Source organism: Doryrhamphus excisus, linkage group LG3 (genome assembly GCF_037039965.1).
Source record: "Doryrhamphus excisus strain RoL-2023G ecotype Guam linkage group LG3, RoL_Dexc_Guam_v1.1, whole genome shotgun sequence".
Lineage (NCBI taxonomy): Eukaryota > Metazoa > Chordata > Actinopteri > Syngnathiformes > Syngnathidae > Doryrhamphus > Doryrhamphus excisus.
Window position 1 is genome coordinate 22,066,007 of NC_136359.1, and position 18,393 is coordinate 22,084,399.

The 18,393-nt window shown below is 40.0% G+C and overlaps 1 protein-coding gene across 12 annotated transcripts in view; it reads left to right on the forward strand.

Annotated features, from left to right (window-relative positions):
- Window positions 1-18,393, forward strand: part of arvcfb (ARVCF delta catenin family member b) — a 222,298-nt gene that overhangs the window by 123,513 nt on the left and 80,392 nt on the right. The gene's annotated exons all lie outside the window — the stretch shown is intronic.

Here is an 18,393-nt window from a genome sequence, read left to right on the forward strand (position 1 = left end):
CGGGGGTGCTGGAGCCTATCCCATCTGTCTTCGGGCAAGAGGCGGGGTACACCCTGGACTGGTTATGAGCCAATCACAGGGCACATATAGACAAACAACCATTCACACTCACATTCATACCTATGGACAATTTGGAGTCGCCAATTAACCTAGCATGTTTTTGGAATGTGGGAGGAAACCGGAGTACCCGGAAAAAAACCCACGCATGCACGGGGAGAACATGCAAACTCCACACAGAGATGGCAGAGTGTGGAATTGAATCCGCGTCTCCTAGCTGTGAGGTCTGCGTGCTAACTACTCGACCGCCGTGCAGCCCTCTAATTGGTTTTATAATAAAACAAAATATGAGTGACAGTACAGTGAAGGCCGCATGTTAGTGAGTGGTTAGATGGACGAGGGGGGAATTGAACCCTGGTCTCCTAGCTGTGAGGCCTGCGCGCTAACCACACGGCCACCGTGCAGCTCTGTCTACAAAGTTATTAAAATTAAATTAAAACATTACAGAGTAAAGTTGGGGAATCCAAACCGCATGGTGGCAAGAGATTATATATTAATGTGACATTTAATTTATTTATAACAATTTATTCTAACTGTGCAAAATTCTATCCTACCCCCGACCCGAATTTGAAAGTTCAAGGGTTGTCTAACGTACAGTTTTACAACTTGAAGAATATTTTTTCTGTTTATTTAAAAAAAAAAAAACATTAATTTGGATTCAAATGTCTTAGTCGTTTATTTTTGGGTTTGTCTTGCACGCATTAGGACTCATTTCACTGCAGTTTTTGAATGTCGAACCTTCCATTGGCCCCCTTTTTCTCTCCTTTTGACAAACCCACCTTCTAACCAAAGCTCTGCAGTCATCACACACTCCCCGCTCTATTTTAAGCCCTAAAACAGAGGCTTGCTCCCCCATGAGTGGACCCTGCCCTCTGTGTGTGGGCCAGAACATAGGTCTCGGCTCACTCAAGGCATTTTCATGCACACAAAGCAGCTCCTTGCCAGCTGGTGTAAAGGTAATAGCGGAGATAATCTCCCAGATGGTGTGGCCTCACTGTGTCTCTGCCGTGGCTACACTGAAAGTATGAAGAGCAAGGCATTCAAGTTTTTTTTTTTTTTTCTTGGGTAGTTTCCTATCCCAGTGGGATGATATTGGCTAGTTTGGCTTGAATGCACACATTTCAAGTAAGGATTCAGAATATGACCAGACCTCAGACAGTGGGGAGTATATCCATACTTATTTGGCTTCTGCTCAGCTTCCCTACTTTGCTTTTCCTTTAGAAGTTTCTTCTCCCGGGGTAGGGCGGCATTCCAGAATGGGCAGACAACAAGAAAACTCATGCTTCCTTCCTGTCTCCATGCAGTTTGACCAGCTTTTGCATACACACTGAGTAGTCAAAAGAAGATAAAGTAGATGTTTTGAAGATTGCCTTCACACTAGAGCTGCAAATTTATTATTATGTTGGTATTTATTTATTTATTCAATTAAAAAAATTAACTATCCTGTGTTTTAGGCCTCTCAAATGTGAATGTTATTCGAATTCCTTTAGTCATCAATGAAAGCATGCATATGTATCCCTAATTGGGATTAATTCAAATACTGAACTATGCATGCCGTATTTGTGGAAAATATTAATAACATGTAGTCAAATGGGGCTGCACGGCGGTCGAGTGGTTAGCGCGCAGACCTCACAGCTAGGAGACCCGAGTTCAATCCCACACATCTCTGTGTGGAGTTTGCATGTTCTCCCCGTTGCATGCGTGGGTTTTCTCCGGTTTCCTCCCACATTCCAAAAACATGCTAGGTTAATTGGTGACTCCAAATTGTCCATAGGTATGAATGTGAGTGTGAATGGTTGTTTGTCTATATGTGCCCTGTGATTGGCTGGTGACCAGTCCAGGGTGTACCCCGCCTCTCGTGCGAAAAATGAATGAATAAATGAATATTGTTGCAAGTTTTGTGCTACTTTTTGCGCTACTTTTCAGAAAAAAAAAACACTTAAAAGCGTTTAATTTGATCAAAAATCAACATTTCACCTTATAATCTGGTGAACCTTATGTGTGCGCCTTAATCTGTAAAAATGTTGTGCTACTTCGGTAAGCACGCCGCTTGTTTGATCATTTCCCGCTGACGCAGCAACATAATACTTACGCTGGCTGCGATTAACCAATCAGAGAACAATACATAAGACGTACAGTATGCATGCTTAACCTCCGCCATATCTCCAGTAGGTATACTACTGATATGCTGCAAAACAACATTTGGAGTTTACTATCATTCCAGGAGGATTATCAAAAGAATTCCAACTTTTGGACATCATCAGAAGTTGCAGCCCTACTTTATGCTCTGATTTTACTGTACAAACATACAGTTGCACTCACACTTAACCCACTTGTATAAACATACAGACTTTTGCAACCAACAAAACAATATCAATCAATCAGCACAATCAACATAACATATACATATTCTCTGATGACAGAGAGATGATATCTGAACTGTGTCATCTGTTTTCAAAACCTGGAAATGAGCCTCATCAGCCTGCCAAATCAACTCTGGAAAGCACCGATCTTTTCTTAAATTCAGGAAGGGAGATTACACTAAACTGATTTGTAGAGGCCGCATGGTATCAGAATTAGATGTCTGGCGCACCCTGGCCAACTTCCATCCTAGAGAAGGAGAATTACCAAGTAATAGTACACACAGAATCACTGCTATACGCAGGCAAGAACATTGTTTAGTTTAGTGATTGTATACATTAGATTCAAGCAGACTTTGGTTTTACTTTAATTAAGATTAGATTACTAATGTTGCTTTGGGGTGAAGTGGTGGCATTGATCATATTCCTAAAGGTTCTTGTGGAGATTTATTCGGATGTACAATTGTCCCTCGTTCATTGTGGTTGATTGGCTATGGAGTTTTTAAAATTCAGTCTGACCTCATTTCATTCTCTGATGATTTTGATAGCTTTGTGTTCTTGGGCTATATCGACAATATAAATATTTCATTCTCATCTTTCATTATAAAAAAAAACTTTGTTTCTATACTTTTTCCATTCTTTAGTAATCAGCAGTAGAACTTCATCAAAATATCAGTTCTCAACAAAAAAGAGATGAAAAAAGGCTTTTTACGAAGATACATTTCAAGCATAACTTTCACTTTGACACAAATTTAGCCTTATTTAGCCGAAATGTGAAAAAAGTTGTTTTAAACATAACCAGTACATAACATAACCATGAACTTTTGACACTTTTTTACAATTATTACAATTATCATATTTGAAACTGAACGATGTGTGCATGCATTAAAATATGTGTAACCACCTCTGTGCAACATATTGTGGAGTTGCATCATCACTTATGTGTGAAAATGTAAAAGACGTATAAATACGTCTTTAGGTATTAATGAGTCAATAGATTATTTGGTAGTTAGGGCTTAGAAGCTAACAACTTTAAGTAACTGAATCAACTCAAATAATATTTGTTCATTCATATTAAATCCTACTTTGTGAAAATTCACTTATCGTCATCAGGTCTGGAACCAATTAATCACTACAGATGATGGAGTACTGTACTTCGCCTCTCACGTGAAGTAAATTGGGATGAGGTCCAGTCTACCCATGACCCTCAACAGGATAAAGAATATAAAAATATGAGTACCGTATTTTCCGTACAATACGTCACATTTTTTTTCATAGGTTGGCTGTTCCTGTGACTTATACTCCAGAGTGACTTATAAATGAAAAAACTGTTTATGTTACATAAACACTGGACACATGTTTATTTTTTGTGTAGCTGAATAAGCATTGTGTTCGCATATCTTACACCTATTCAGCCTGATCTCTATTATTTTATTAATGTTAGAACTTGCCTTCCATGATATAAATTCAAATAAATTACCCACAAAAAATGCGACTTATACTCCAGTGCGAATTATGTATGTTTTTTTTTCTACCTAATTATGCATTTTTGGCCTTGTGTGACTTATACTCCGGAGCAACTTATAGTCCAGAAAATACGGTAATTGGTCAAGACCTACTTCATGAGTATTACATTCTTTAAACGCAATTAAATTAAAATTAAGGTCATGCTCTCATCAAGGTTGCAAATAGTGGTAGGCATTATTTCTTGCTCATTGATTAAATAATAAGAGATTAAAAACACTAATCCTGTGGAATTTAATTTACCGTACAGGACTCTTGGTTTAAAAGCCAAAAACGCTAGCAATCGAGGTTTCATCATAAGGGATGACCTTGCTTTGCCAATGAAAGTATGCAAATTCACTACATCATTAGTGCTGCATTCCTGTCAATAAATACTATCAAGTGTTTTTAGCTGTTGGGCTGAATTGGTTGCGTTCACATGTGGACTTCATTGCTTATCTTGTTCAAGGTCATGCGGAGCTGGAGCCTATCCCAACTGACTTCTGACAAAAGTTGGACTCCAAAAATCAGTGCGCACATAGAGACAGACAATCATTCACACTCACATTCACACCATCACAGAGTGGGAACTAAACTAAACGGGAATGTCAAACTGTAAATGTAGAAAAACTTGCTTTATATTGAAACCTTGGAAAGGTCACCCTTCTTGCTTATTTGTAACAGGGGAGATGCAGCTTTCTGCTGCTGGGGCTAAAGTTGTTGTTCTCCAACTTTGGGACTCTTTTTTTTTTTTCCCCTCTCTGAGTTGTATGCAGTAAATAAGTCGGTATTGCAGTAAATAAGACCAGATGGTTTGACGATTTTGACACACAATTCAGTATGTAGAGGATTTTTGGTCCAAAAAAGGTTTTCTCCAAAAATGTGACGATTTCTTATAGATATAGATAAATATACAGCATACATGTACCACCGTTAGGAAATTAAGAAGTTTTACATATATCTTTTTATGCTCCACTAATTTTTTTGCAAAGTGTTGAGATTTCACACTGTCTTGAACGCAACATACCCAACACTTATGTGTAACCTCTGTACCGTGACTCCAATTCCATTTTTTCATGGATACCTGTACATTTTATCGTTTAAAATGTGTTTAATCAGCATGTGAGGCATATAGAAGAGAGACAAAAGAGGGTTTGGAACTGAAGATCCACTTTCATTGCAAATGTTGATCAGAAATTAGAGGAGATTTTCAACGTGAAGCCAGAATGAGGGTTTCAGTGCTTGATTTTTTTAATAAAAAAAAAAATTACTTAATTAGTAATTTACAAATTACTTTAAAAAAAAAAGTAATTTGCTCATTTTTTAATTAAAAAAAAAATCAAGCAATTGATACAGCCATGAAATTTTCAATTTTGGAGAAATGGAAATTTTCATGGGCGTATCAATTGTTTGATTTTTTTTTAAAACACATTTTAAATGATAAAATGTACAGGTATCTATGAGTAAATGGAATTGGAGTCACGGTACAAAGGTTACACATAAGTGTTGGGTATGTTGCGTTCAAGACAGTGTGAAATCTCAACACTTTGTAAAAAAAAAAATAAAGCAATTGATACGCCCATGAAAATTTCCATTTGTCCAAAATTGAAAATGAATCAGCATGTGAGGCATATAGAAGAGAGACAAAAGAGGGTTCTGGAACTCAAGATCCACTTTCATTGCAAATGTTGATCAGAAATTAGAGGAGATTTTCAACGTGAAGCCAGAATGAGGGTTTCAAGCAATTGATACGCCCATGAAATTTTCAATTTTGGACAAATGGAAATTTTCATGGGCGTATCAATTGCTTGATTTTTTTTTTTTTTTTACAAAGTGTTGAGATTTCACACTGTCTTGAACGCAACATACCCAACACTTATGTGTAACCTCTGTACCGTGACTCCAATTCTATTTGTTCATAGATACCTGTACATTTTATCGTTTAAAATGTGTTTAATCAGCATGTGAGGCATATAGAAGAGAGACAAAAGAGGGTTCTGGAACTGAAGATCAGAAATTAGAGGAGATTTTCAACGTGAAGCCAGAATGAGGGTTTCAGTGCTTGATTTTTTTAATAAAAAAAAAATCAAGCAATTGATACGGCCATGAAATTTTCAATTTTGGACAAATGGAAATTTTCATGGGCGTATCAATTGCTTGATTTTTTTAAAAAACACATTTTAAACGATAAAATGTACAGGTATCTATGAATAAATGGAATAAATGGTGTTGAGATTTCACACTGTCTTGAACGCAACATACCCAACACTTATGTGTAACCTCTGTACCGTGACTCCAATTCTATTTGTTCATAGATACCTGTACATTTTATCGTTTAAAATGTGTTTAATCAGCATGTGAGGCATATAGAAGAGAGACAAAAGAGGGTTCTGGAACTGAAGATCCACTTTCATTGCAAATGTTGATCAGAAATTAGAGGAGATTTTCAACGTGAAGCCAGAATGAGGGTTTGGAGCAAGTTTTGTGTCCAAAATTGAAATTTTCATGAGCGTATCAATTGCTTGATTTTTGTAATTTGCTCATGGCTCTGGAATAGAACCTCTTGAGACAAGCAGGAAACTCCTGTAATGTTTTTTTTCTCGGGATTGCTTGAAATTTATGGAATGTTATTGCTGATGGCTATTTTGGGTCAGAATCCTGTTTACTGGATCGCAAAAGCTTCTGAAGGCAGCACTTCCTGTTGTGCTGTAAGCACTTGTGGATGATGCAGCGGAGCGGGGGGTGTTTCAGTACAGGGGGGGGGGGGGGTGGAAGTGCACGCGTTTGGTTTATTAAAGACTGGATGGGGGGTTTGGGACCAGATGCTAGGTCGGCCGCTGCTTGACTGCGCAGGAGGGGGAACTACACTGAAAGGCAACCGTGCCACAAAGTGGAGCTTAGGCTGATACTGACAGGAGATTATCCATATTTCATCTGTATCCCCGTCTTCCTCCCACCCACCTGCAGAGTAACAGAGTAACACAGACCCAGAGCATGAATAGTGCATGGTACAGAAATAACATTTGTGAAGTATTAAGGATAAAGTTGAAGAATATATTAACACCTGTGGGAGCTCTTTAAAGCAAGAGAATGTCAGTATCAGACAGGAGATTCACAGTCACTGCATTCGTCAAACAAAACAAAACAAAAATAAATCTGCTTCCATTATTATGTAGCCCAGTTTCCAAACTTTTTTTTGGCAGCAGCCCCTTGATGTAGCCCATAAAATCCACCCAAAAAGCTTTATTCTGCATTCATAATATATTTCACAATATATTCTCTCCAGGCCGCTTCCTCGATTATTTCAAATTCAGGGTCCTGGTATTCTTATTTCAACCAGCAAATGCTTGGGATGAAAACCATAGTAAAAGAAACCACAACTTCAAAGACTCTATTTATTTTCATATCATGGATCTGCCACAAAATGTAGCCTCTGCAAAATGTAGCACAAAAAAAAAAAAAAATAGTGAAAACTATATTTCAGATACCAGCCTGCTTTTAAAATATTCATGATCTGCTTACAGCTTTGAAAGTGAGACGAAAACATTCTCCATTAGTCTCTACAACATGCAGACACACACATTAGTGTTAGATGATCTGCGCTTTGCCACGATTGATTTTTCAATGGAGTCGTCTCTCGCCGCATCGCAATTTGAATTCATCTTCAGTGGGTCATGGTAATGGTAAAATATTGTGCCGGATTGATGATTGAATACGGTATATTGGCTTAAAAAAATCATATTCATGTCCACATGGCTCTAGTAATGTTAAAGAGGATCCTCATTTTCGTTGTGGACTCCTATAGAGCAGTTACACACGAAAGCTTTTGAGGACTTCCAGAATTTACACCTATTCCAGTTGTATTTACTTGCATTTACAAAAGGCTGTTTTAAATTATTCAAATTTATTCCACCCATGGCCCTCTTCCGGGTACAACTACAACCACTCCGGAGGACTTCGGGCACTACTGCCGAACCCTATTTTCTAATGTTGTCGGTATAGGAGTTGATAATAAATGGACCGCTACTTGAAACGTTGTTAGGAGCGACTGGTAGACGATGAGCTACTTTTTGGAAACCCTTGACTGGAAGCCCAGACTTTCAGATTTCCGACAAACTCCTCCAAGTCCACTGGGGGGGGGGGGGGGGCATAAGGGACATAATTCCTCCAGTGTGTTCTAAGTTAGTGAGAAAACATTTATTTTTTTGCTGTTTGTATCCACAATCTTTCTCTTTGGTCACTACGCCAAGTTCATGACCATCGGTGAGAGTAGGAACCTTCCACTTCTCTTCACACACTCTAGCCATCCCTCACTTGTGAACAAGATGCCAAGATACTTAACATCAAAACAAAGAGGATTATTTTATTTGCCGTTCTGGGTGGCACGGCGGTCAAGTGGTTAGCGCTCAGACCTCACAGCTAGGAGACCAGGGTTCAATTCCACCCTGTGTGGAGTTTGCATGTTCTCCCCGTGCATGCATGGGTTTTCTCCGGGTACTCCGGTTTCCTCCCACATTCCAAAAACATGCTAGGTTAATTGATGACTCCAAATTGTCCATAGGTATGAATGTGAGTGTGAATGGTTGTTTGTCTATATGTGCCCTGTGATTGGCTGGTGTACCCTGCCTCTCACCCGAAGACAGCTGGGATAGGCTCCAGCACCCCCGCGGTAGAAAATTAATGAATGGATGAATGAATGATTGTTTGCCGTTCAATTCCATCCAGGAACTCTGTTGCTCCAAGAACGAAGTCTGTAAAACCTTGACTTCAAGACTAATCCCCTTCATTCCGTTTTTAGAGGAGGATAGTTTGGGGACTCCCAAGTTTTTGGGAGAAATGATGTCAAGAGGACAAGTTTGTTTGTAACCTAGCAAGAAGTTGAACATACTGCATATGTGTCTGCTTTTTTCGACTCCCTAAATCTCCATGAGCCGAGCTTCAGGCCAAAACAGCATTCTCCGTATTCTCGCACACTCTTCTGTCACCGCCCCACACACATACACACACTTTGCTGACAGAATCTTGCTGACGGGGATCCAAAGACTGAGAGGAGGAGCACCAAGCACTGCAAACAACCCACCCTCTGGGAACCTGAACATATGCCATCGCAACAAACTCACCAACTGTGGACGGCAGCAAGCTACGGCTAATGGGCCTCCAGAACTCTGAATTCCCCTTCTTCATCTTTCCGTTATTGCTGCGCATGCTTTCCACTCATGCTGATTACTCACGGGCAGAAACACTTGCTAAGGTTCATTGTTTTAGCTTACTTTACAGTAGTGAGTGTGACTGTTTTATTTGTATTCATTTTGTATTCATTTTATTCTCCCACTGACTTTATTAACTCATCAAAAATGTTTTGATACCCTTGGCCTTGGTGTGGCATCTGCATCGTTGCTAATCTGGTAATGTAATTAAAAAATGAGCAAAAAAATAAGTCTATGTAATGCTAAGAGTCCACTGGGCCGGCGCCAGTTGGCGCCAGTTTGCGCCAATTTAATTTGCTGTGGTGCCTAGTGTCGCCAATAAGGTGCAGAGTGGCTCAAACTGCCTCCCAACTGGCTCGTGGTGGCTCGTAACGGCAACATAAATTGAGTTTGGTAGCAAGAAAATGTCAAAATGTTTAAAATCTTCATCGCGCAGAATGCTTGATGCAAGTGGCGTGACAAAGATTTCACCAAGTGTAACCAAATGTCGCAAACAATCCGTTTATTGGAATCCACTGGAATGTAATGGCGCAAACAGTCCACTTACTGGAATCCACTGGAATGTAATGGCGCGAGCCAAGTTGCGACAATGATGCTAGGAGTCCACTGGGCCGGCGCCAGTTGGTGCCAGTTCGCGCCAATTCAATCTGCTGTGGAGCCTAGTGTCACCAATAAGGTGCCGAGTGGCCTGCAGTGGCTCAAACTGCCTCCCAACTGGCTCGTAACGGCGGCATAAATTGAGTTTGGTAGCAAGAAAATTTCAAAATGTTTAAATCATCGTTGCACTGATTGCTTGATGCAAGTGGCGTGACAAAGATTTCACCAAGTGTAACCAAATGTCGCAAACAATCCGCCTATTGGAATCCACTGGAATGTAATGGCGCGAACAATCCGCCTATTGGAAACCACTGGAATGTAATGGCGCGAACAATCCGCCTATTGGAATCCACTGGAATGTAATGGCGCGAACAATCCGCCTATTGGAATCCACTGGAATGTAATGGCGCAAACAATCCGCCTATTGGAATCCACTGGAATGTAATGGCGCAAACAATCCGCCTATTGGAATCCACTGGAATGTAATGGCGCGAGCCAAGTTGCGCCAATGATGCTAGGAGTACACTGGGCCGGTGGCAGTTGGTGCCAGTTCGTGCCAGTTGGTGCCAAAGATTATGTGATTGCCGTTGCCGTTATTCGGCACCACAGCAAGCCACTACACGCCAATCACATAATCTTTGGCACGAACTGGCACCAACTGGCGCCGGCCCAGTCGACTCTTAATAATAATAATTCAATAATAATTTAAATAATAATAATAATAATGGGCGGCATGGCGGTCTAGTGGTTAGCGCGCAGACCTCACAGCTAGGAGACCAGGGTTCAATTCCCACCCTCGGCCATCTCTGTGTGGAGTTTGCATGTTCTCCCCGTGCACACGTGGGTTTTCTCCAGGTACATTCCAAAAACATGCTAGGTTAATTGACGACTCCAAATTGTCCATAGGTATGAATGTGAGTGTGAATGGTTGTTTGTCTATATGTGCCCTGTGATTGGCTGGCGACCAGTCCAGGGTGTACCCCGCCTATTGCCCGAAGACAGCTGGGATAGGCTCCAGCACCCCCGCGACCCTCGTGAGGAAAAAGCGGTAGAAAATGAATGAATGAATAAATAATAATAATAATAATCAATCGGCTTCCATAATAATAATAATAAATGGAGCGCTACTTGAAACGTTGTTAGGAGCCACTGGTAGTCCTTTTTGGACACCCTTGACTGAAAGCCCAGACTTTTAGATTGAAAAATTGTAAAATGTTGACACAGGTCCAGCTGGATTTTCCAACAGTCCCTGAGCACAAAGTTCACTGGATGGCCGCAATTCCCCATCAAACTTTTGCTGCAAGTTTTGGAAGAAGAACGGTATCCCCTGCCCTTTTTGATATGTCTAGCAGTTGGTTTAGTCAATTAAAAAAATCTTTCAAAAATACAAAAGGGTACATCAATGAAGGGTTTCAAAGAGCGGAAGAATAAAAAGACTTATGGAAAGATGTGGAAAAAAAGAGTAGGGAATAATGAAGGTTTCTGCAGCATGAAACAGATGAGAAAGCAAGAAATTATGTTTTGGCTCAAGATCATTCACCAGAGGAGAGATTAAGGTCCCATCATTAAGGGATTTACCAACTCTCCCCTACAGTTGTTTCTATTTTGCTTTGTGCACCCTTCACTCCTGAAACAGACACAGAACCAAAAAAAACCACAGTTAGCTTCATGAGGACTCATTACCACTCAATATGCTTCTTGACCTTCTTTTTACCCTGGGAGAACACAATTTCATTATTTGGGCTTTGGCCATGCATTGTCAGTTTTTTAGTTCCCCTTCCTCGAGTTGGCTTCCCTTCTACCTCCGCTTCATCCCACAAGCATGCCTTGTTTTTGGCTGAAGATTTGGATCACATGATCGCAGTTCTCTGTTGTTTTTGACAAGGTTTATCGTTGCTTACCAGACTGTCACATTGTCCCGCTCTCACTCTTTTTTAAACTTTATTATGTTCACCATAGGCCTCACAGCTAGGAGACCAGGGTTCAATTCCACCCGGCCCATCTCTGTGTGGAGTTTGCATGTTCTCCCCGTGCATGCGTGGGTTTTCTCCGGGTACTCCGGTTTCCTCTCACATTCCAAAAAAACATGCTAGGCTAATTAGCCACTCCAAATTGTCCATAGGTATGAATGTGAGTGTGAATGGTTGTTTGTCTATATGTGCCCTGTGATTGGCTGTGATTGACCAGTCCAGGGTGTACCCCGCCGCTCGCCCAAAGACAGCTGGGATAGGCTCCAGCACCCCCCGCGGCCCTCGTGAGGAAAAGCGGTAGAAAATGAATGAATGAATGTGTGTTTTTTTTTGTCCTATTTTATGCTTTTAGTCTTTAAGCTTTTAACTCCAGTATTTCCTCAGTGGGGGGGGGGGGGGTCCTCCACACTGGGGGCTGTGTCGGGTCTGCTGAGGGGGTCCCTTACGAAAAGAAAATATATTTATCAATATATTACCTTAAATATATTGTATTATATTATAATATATTATTTTTCCATTATATTTTCCAAAACATTATATATTATAAATACATGGAATAATATATTTTTTACTTATATTATACAATATAATATATATTCATGTAATATATGGCAATATATTGCAGAATATACAAATCATTGCAGCTTTCAATATATTGAAATATATTAAATCCAAATATATAATATATGAGTTTATATATCCCAAATTATATGCAATTTTATATATGTAAAAATATAGTTCTTTTTTGGTCTTGATCGCAAGATATTTTTTATATGTATCAATATATACACATATATGATCTATGCATATATTGCACTCTATTGGAAATTATAAACATAAGATCCCATATATGGAAATATATTTCCTAATACATTGCATTATATTTGGCAATATACTGCAATATTTTTTTTTCATAAGGGGGTGCCATCCTTAGGCGGCTGGGGGTTCCTCCCTTTAATGTGGGGGGTCCGCCCGTCTGTCGGAGTCGGAGGGCCCGGGTGCTGGTGAACCGATGGCACGGCCTGCGGTTCCTCCCAGTATGGACGGCCCCAAAGGTGGCGTTTCCTTGATCGTCAGTGCCATGCCATGTCTCCATACTGTGTGTGATTGTGTGTGTGTGTGTGTGTGTGTAGTAAAGAGGATGGGACGGAGGGGCTTTCTTTTGTTTTTGTTTTTCCTTTTAATTGTGGTAATTGTTTTTAATTCTGTAAAGCACTCTGTGTTGCATGTCTTTGCAGGAAAAGTGCTATACAAATAAAGTTGATTTGATTTGTTTCCAGTTGGGACTGTCGTGAGGTTGGGTGACCCGGGTTTAGTCAGGCGATCTTTGCAGGAGGATTAATTGTGGAAGAGCCATGTAATGATTGCTGGCATGTCTGTTCAGTGAAATCCTGTTAGTCTCTGTATAGGGGTTAGGCTAAGGCTGAGAGTGCTGTCACTGTGCGAGTGTGTATGTGTATATGTGTGTGTGTGTGTGTGTGTGTATGAAAGAAGGAAGGTGATTCTAATCCTCTGTTTTGCAAGAACAGGTGGCTAAGTGACAGCTTCTTTTGTCTCAACCTGAAAGCTGCAACAGTTGACTATGTTCTTAATGGGGGTAGTTGTTCAAGTGTACTCAATGGACGCTTATTTTACAATAGGTATATCATATATATACATTATGTACAGTAGCAAATATGTAGTATTCTTACAGGGGTCAGTGGTGTGCAAACTACATTCGGCCAGCCAAGTGTTTAAATCCGGCCTGTCGGTTGCTTTCTTTTCATATGCAGCAATCCTACCTTATTGTCTTCGCTTTTCTCTTTGGGCTGGTCGCCAGCCAATCACAGGGCACATATAGACAAACAACCATTCACACTCACATTTATACCTATGGACAATTTGGAGTCGCCAATTAACCTAGCATGTTTTTTGGAATGTGGGAGGAAACCGGAGTACCCGGAAAAAAAACCCACGCATGCACAGGGAAAACATGCAAACTTCACACAGAGATAGCCGAGGGTGGAATTGAACCATGGTCTCCTAGCTGTGAGGTCTGCGTGCTAACCACTGGACTGCCGTGCCTCCTCTGGACATGTCCCAACCATCTCAGTCTGGCCTCTCTGACTTCATCTCCACGGCCTCTAACATGTAATGTTGATGGATTCATTCCTGATCCTATCCATCCTGGTCACTCCCAATTCTACCTCACCCATGTCAACAAATATATGACGCAAAACTTAACTTAGTCACTGCATTTTCTGGGAAGTAAAAAATGAGTAAATATATACTCTGGTCAACAGGACAATTTTATTAACTCAAAAAGTTTGCCTACGTCTCATGTAGATACGTCCCAATACCAAACTGTTTACCATAGATGAACTCAACCATAGCAAACATTATCAGGATCTGGATCAGTCCAATGTGAACGTTATCGTTAGCATTGATGGTTAACATGTATAGCTCAGCTTAATAAGCAGTCTAAGCGTTTGTTAATTTAATGAGGTCTGTCCCTGTGTTCTAAAATATATTTATTGGCTTGGCTCAGTTTTTTCACATAAGCTTGGTTATGTTGTTAGTTGTCAGTTAATGTCAGTTGACTCGGTGAATGTATTTACGTAGGTCATATAAGTTTATCTAAGCAGTATTTTGTATGGAAGACTTGTTATGAACAATAAGTACTAGGGATGCTCCGATCAGGGTTTCTTTCCTTTTGCATATTGTAGCTCTACTTAAAACCGCATTAAGGTCCAAATGTGCAAAATGCATAATCAACCAATTTTTCAAAATTTTAACCTGTATTTAGGTTAAATATCGATATGCGATATATTTCTTCCGACAAAATGAGTTTAGACAAATATGAAAGCCCAATATGCGTGCAAAGTTTTATCAAAATTTAAAATATCGGTTGCTCAGCGTACCGAAGGCGTGCTCAATGCTAACAGCTGCTCCCGAGTGTAAACAATAGAGCAAGACACAGGATAGAAATGTAACAAGATGAACATCCATAACTGCGCATGTGCAAAATGCATTGATATAGCACAAAAAAACTGTAATAACGTACAAATAAAGCACTATTAAACACGAAAAACCGCCATAACTAACATGCACTCGGGCGGCACCATCAACATGAGACCCCCGCATCAAATCCACTCTATATCAATAAGAACGATAGGCTTGTTTTTGATATTGTGCTTAAATTTTCAATAGCTGCACGGTGGTTGAGCGGTTAGCATGTAGGCCACAATTGGCCTCTATCAAAGACAGCTGAGTGCGTCCATAACCTGTTGAACACACATAATGAATTAGTGTGGATTGACAACAAATAGCAGTGTTGTGCTTATTGACACTGTTGTGTCCCTTTATCTCCCACCCTCTTAGCCCCCCCACCCCACCCCACCCCCCCTCGTGCAGCAATCCATTATGGTTGGGATTAGTCACTTTTAAGAAGCCATATGTTGTCTTGTGATCTGTTGGAATGACATGCACTCTCCATGAGCGTGCTGGTAAACGCTAAACTGCCCCCTGCCGAAAACCTGGCAAAGGTTGGCCGGCACATCGGAGAGTGAATGGAAGCTAACGTGGTTAGCTCCACTGAGCATGTTACATCTTCCTTAATCACAAGTACAGCCAGTTTGTTGAAGATTTAGTTGCAATGTGTGCAGAGGCTGACTTGCTATTAGAAAAGTTAGCCAGATTGTTACCAATACATAAATGTGCATAAATGTGTATTTCATTATGTGGCTTAAGGTTTGGAGCTTTTTATACAAGATGGATATCATTTTATATTGTCATATCGTGATACATCCAAAACATATTGGGATATATGCTAAGGTTCGGGCGGCACGGCGGCCTAGTGGTTAGCGCACAGACCTCACAGCTAGGAGACCAGGGTTCAACTCCACCCTCGGCCATCTCTGTGTGGAGTTTGCATGTTCTCCCCGTGCATGCGTGGGTTTTCTCCGGGTACTCCGGTTTCCTCCCACATTCCAAAAACATGCTAGGTTAATTGGCGACTCCAAATTGTCCATAGGTATGAATGTGAGTGTGAATGGTTGTTTGTCTATATGTGCCCTGTGATTGTGTACCCCGCCTCACGCCCGAAGACAGCTGGGATAGGCTCCAGCACCCCCCGCGACCCTTGTGAGGAAAAGCGGTAGAAAATGAATGAATGAATGCTAAGGTTCACATCGCCCAACCCTAATACCAATAATATTATTATCATTATGGTCTAATTATTAATTAGTGAGGTGTTCCAAAGTCTCCTTGCAGATCTTCGTCCTAGCCTATTGCTAGACAGTTTTTAATAATTTATTCATGAATAAATTAGTTCAGTTCAACTCCAATGTCTCCCAGAAATGAGTGGAAACAAGCAAGGAATGTAATGCATGGACGCTTGGATCACCAGCACTGTTTGTCAACGAATCTCTACGGATCTCTTTCCTATGCGTTCTAATGTTTTGCCGCAGGCTTTATACTTCACACTAGTGTAGAATTATGCCCCATATATTACATGTTCTGTTTTTGATAGCCTCTCCTCTGAGTCCACCCGTGGGAATCTTTAACAGCACAGAAATGTTCATTTGTCTGGCTTTCATTAGTGCAGGGATGTGACAGGGAGACCTTCTGATGATCACTAATTCCTATACATCATTAAACTACAGTGGAGCCTCTTTTTTGTGATTAATTCCTTCCAAAGGGTCGATCTGACCAAACTGAATCATACGGAAAGTAAAATGTTCCCATAGGAAATATGCAAATCCTTTTCATCCATTCCAGACACCCAAAAATGTGAACAGAAAACGCTTTTAATATATAATAAATATAGTTTTACATGCAGAAAATAATACACAATGCATATAAAGGGAAAATCATTCATTCATTCATTTTCTACCGCTTTTTCCTCACGAGGGTCGCAGGGGGTGCCGGAGCCTATCCCAGCTGTCTTTGGGCGGGGTACACCCTGGACTGGTCGCCAGCCAATCACAGGGCACATATAGACAAACAACCATTCACACTCACATTCATACCTATGGACAATTTGGAGTCGCCAATTAACCTAGCATGTTTTTGGAATGTGGGAGGAAACCGGAGTACCCGGAGAAAACCCACGCATGCACGGGGAGAACATGCAAACTCCACACAGAGATGGCCGAGGGTGGAATTGAACCCTGGTCTCCTAGCTGTGAGGTCTGCGCACTAACCACTAGTCCACCGTGCCGCCCAATTATAGTTTTACATGCAGAAAATAATACACAATGCATATAAATGCAGAATGAATGAAAAAAACATAATCAGTGAAGCATAAAGACATACTGTAAAATTGCATTTTTTTAAAACATGTATGCTGTGTATTATTATATGTTCATAAATTATGACCAACACCATATCTTTTTTGTAGAATTTTTTTTTCAGAAGAAAACCAAAAATCTGTAAATTTGCAGAACTATGAATGATAAATTGCAAATAGCCAGCTATCCACTGTACATACGTATTTATCTGATATTCTCATTTAAACACTGTTAACATGCCATTCCATAGGAATCATTGCAATGCTTTGAAGTATAGAATCTCTTGTTTCATTAGTCCTTGTTTTCTTAAACATAATTCATCAATTCAGGCATAATCCTGTCTATGCATTTCAATTAAGAGACATTTCTAAAATGGCCTACAACAAGGTTCCCACACCGTTCTCCCTGTCCTCCCAGAGGGTTTTCCAGCAACATCTTGCTCCATCAGTAGAACTGTAATTTTGTCACTTATTCATAGCAGAGGTGATTACCAGTGTTCTGCACCTGCCAGCGGTGACTTTGTATGGGAATCGAACAGCTGCAAATTCAGAAGGAAGAAAATGTTTCCCCCACTCATGCAAGGGCCAGGTGATGCTCAGAACCTATATGGATGCTGTATGGTATCATGTACCCAGAAAAAAATTATTACGTTTGATTAATGTTCATGTTAAAGGTTAAATAACTGTTAATAGTTATCCTCCCTATCCGTGTGGAAGTGGTAAGTTTTTGGCTATTTAAGTTTAAAGGAAATAACTTGAAGGCTACCATTTAGGTCGCTAGCTCTCTAGTTTGCGAGTTAGCATGTGTCTCAAGACCCTGCAGTTGCGCAATATGTTGTAAATAAAAAGAGTATAAATGTGACTATAGTCGTGTTTTGTCATGTCTACAGGGCTCTAATAATGCTTTGTTCATTTTAATCTGAAAAAAAATAGTTTGTCTATATGTGGTTTTTTAAGTTTTTATTATTATTATTATTATTATTATTATTATTATTATTATTATTATTATTATTATTATTATTATTATTATTATTATTATTATATTTATTTATTTATTACTGATTGATTGATTTTCTTTATTCTTGATTTGTTTATTTATTTTTCATCTTATTTTGTGTAGAAAAATAAAAAGTAAGATATTTGAGAACAGTGGAATATTTTATCAGAGCTTTTATTGTAGAAAATTGGAACCAAAGCGAAGTTAAAAAATTTTTTTTTTTTAATAAATGCATTTTTTTTGGAAAACCTGATGAGGCCCAGTCTCACCCAGACCCGAGCTCCAGTGGCCCCCCAAGTAAATTGAGTTTGAGACCCCTGGTTTACAGTGTCCTCATCTATGCTACTTTTTCTGCAGTCCCAAATCTTGGTTGACCAAAATCTGACCCCCCAATAGATGCTTTGTATGTTTTATCTGGTAGTTTGGGCTGTCA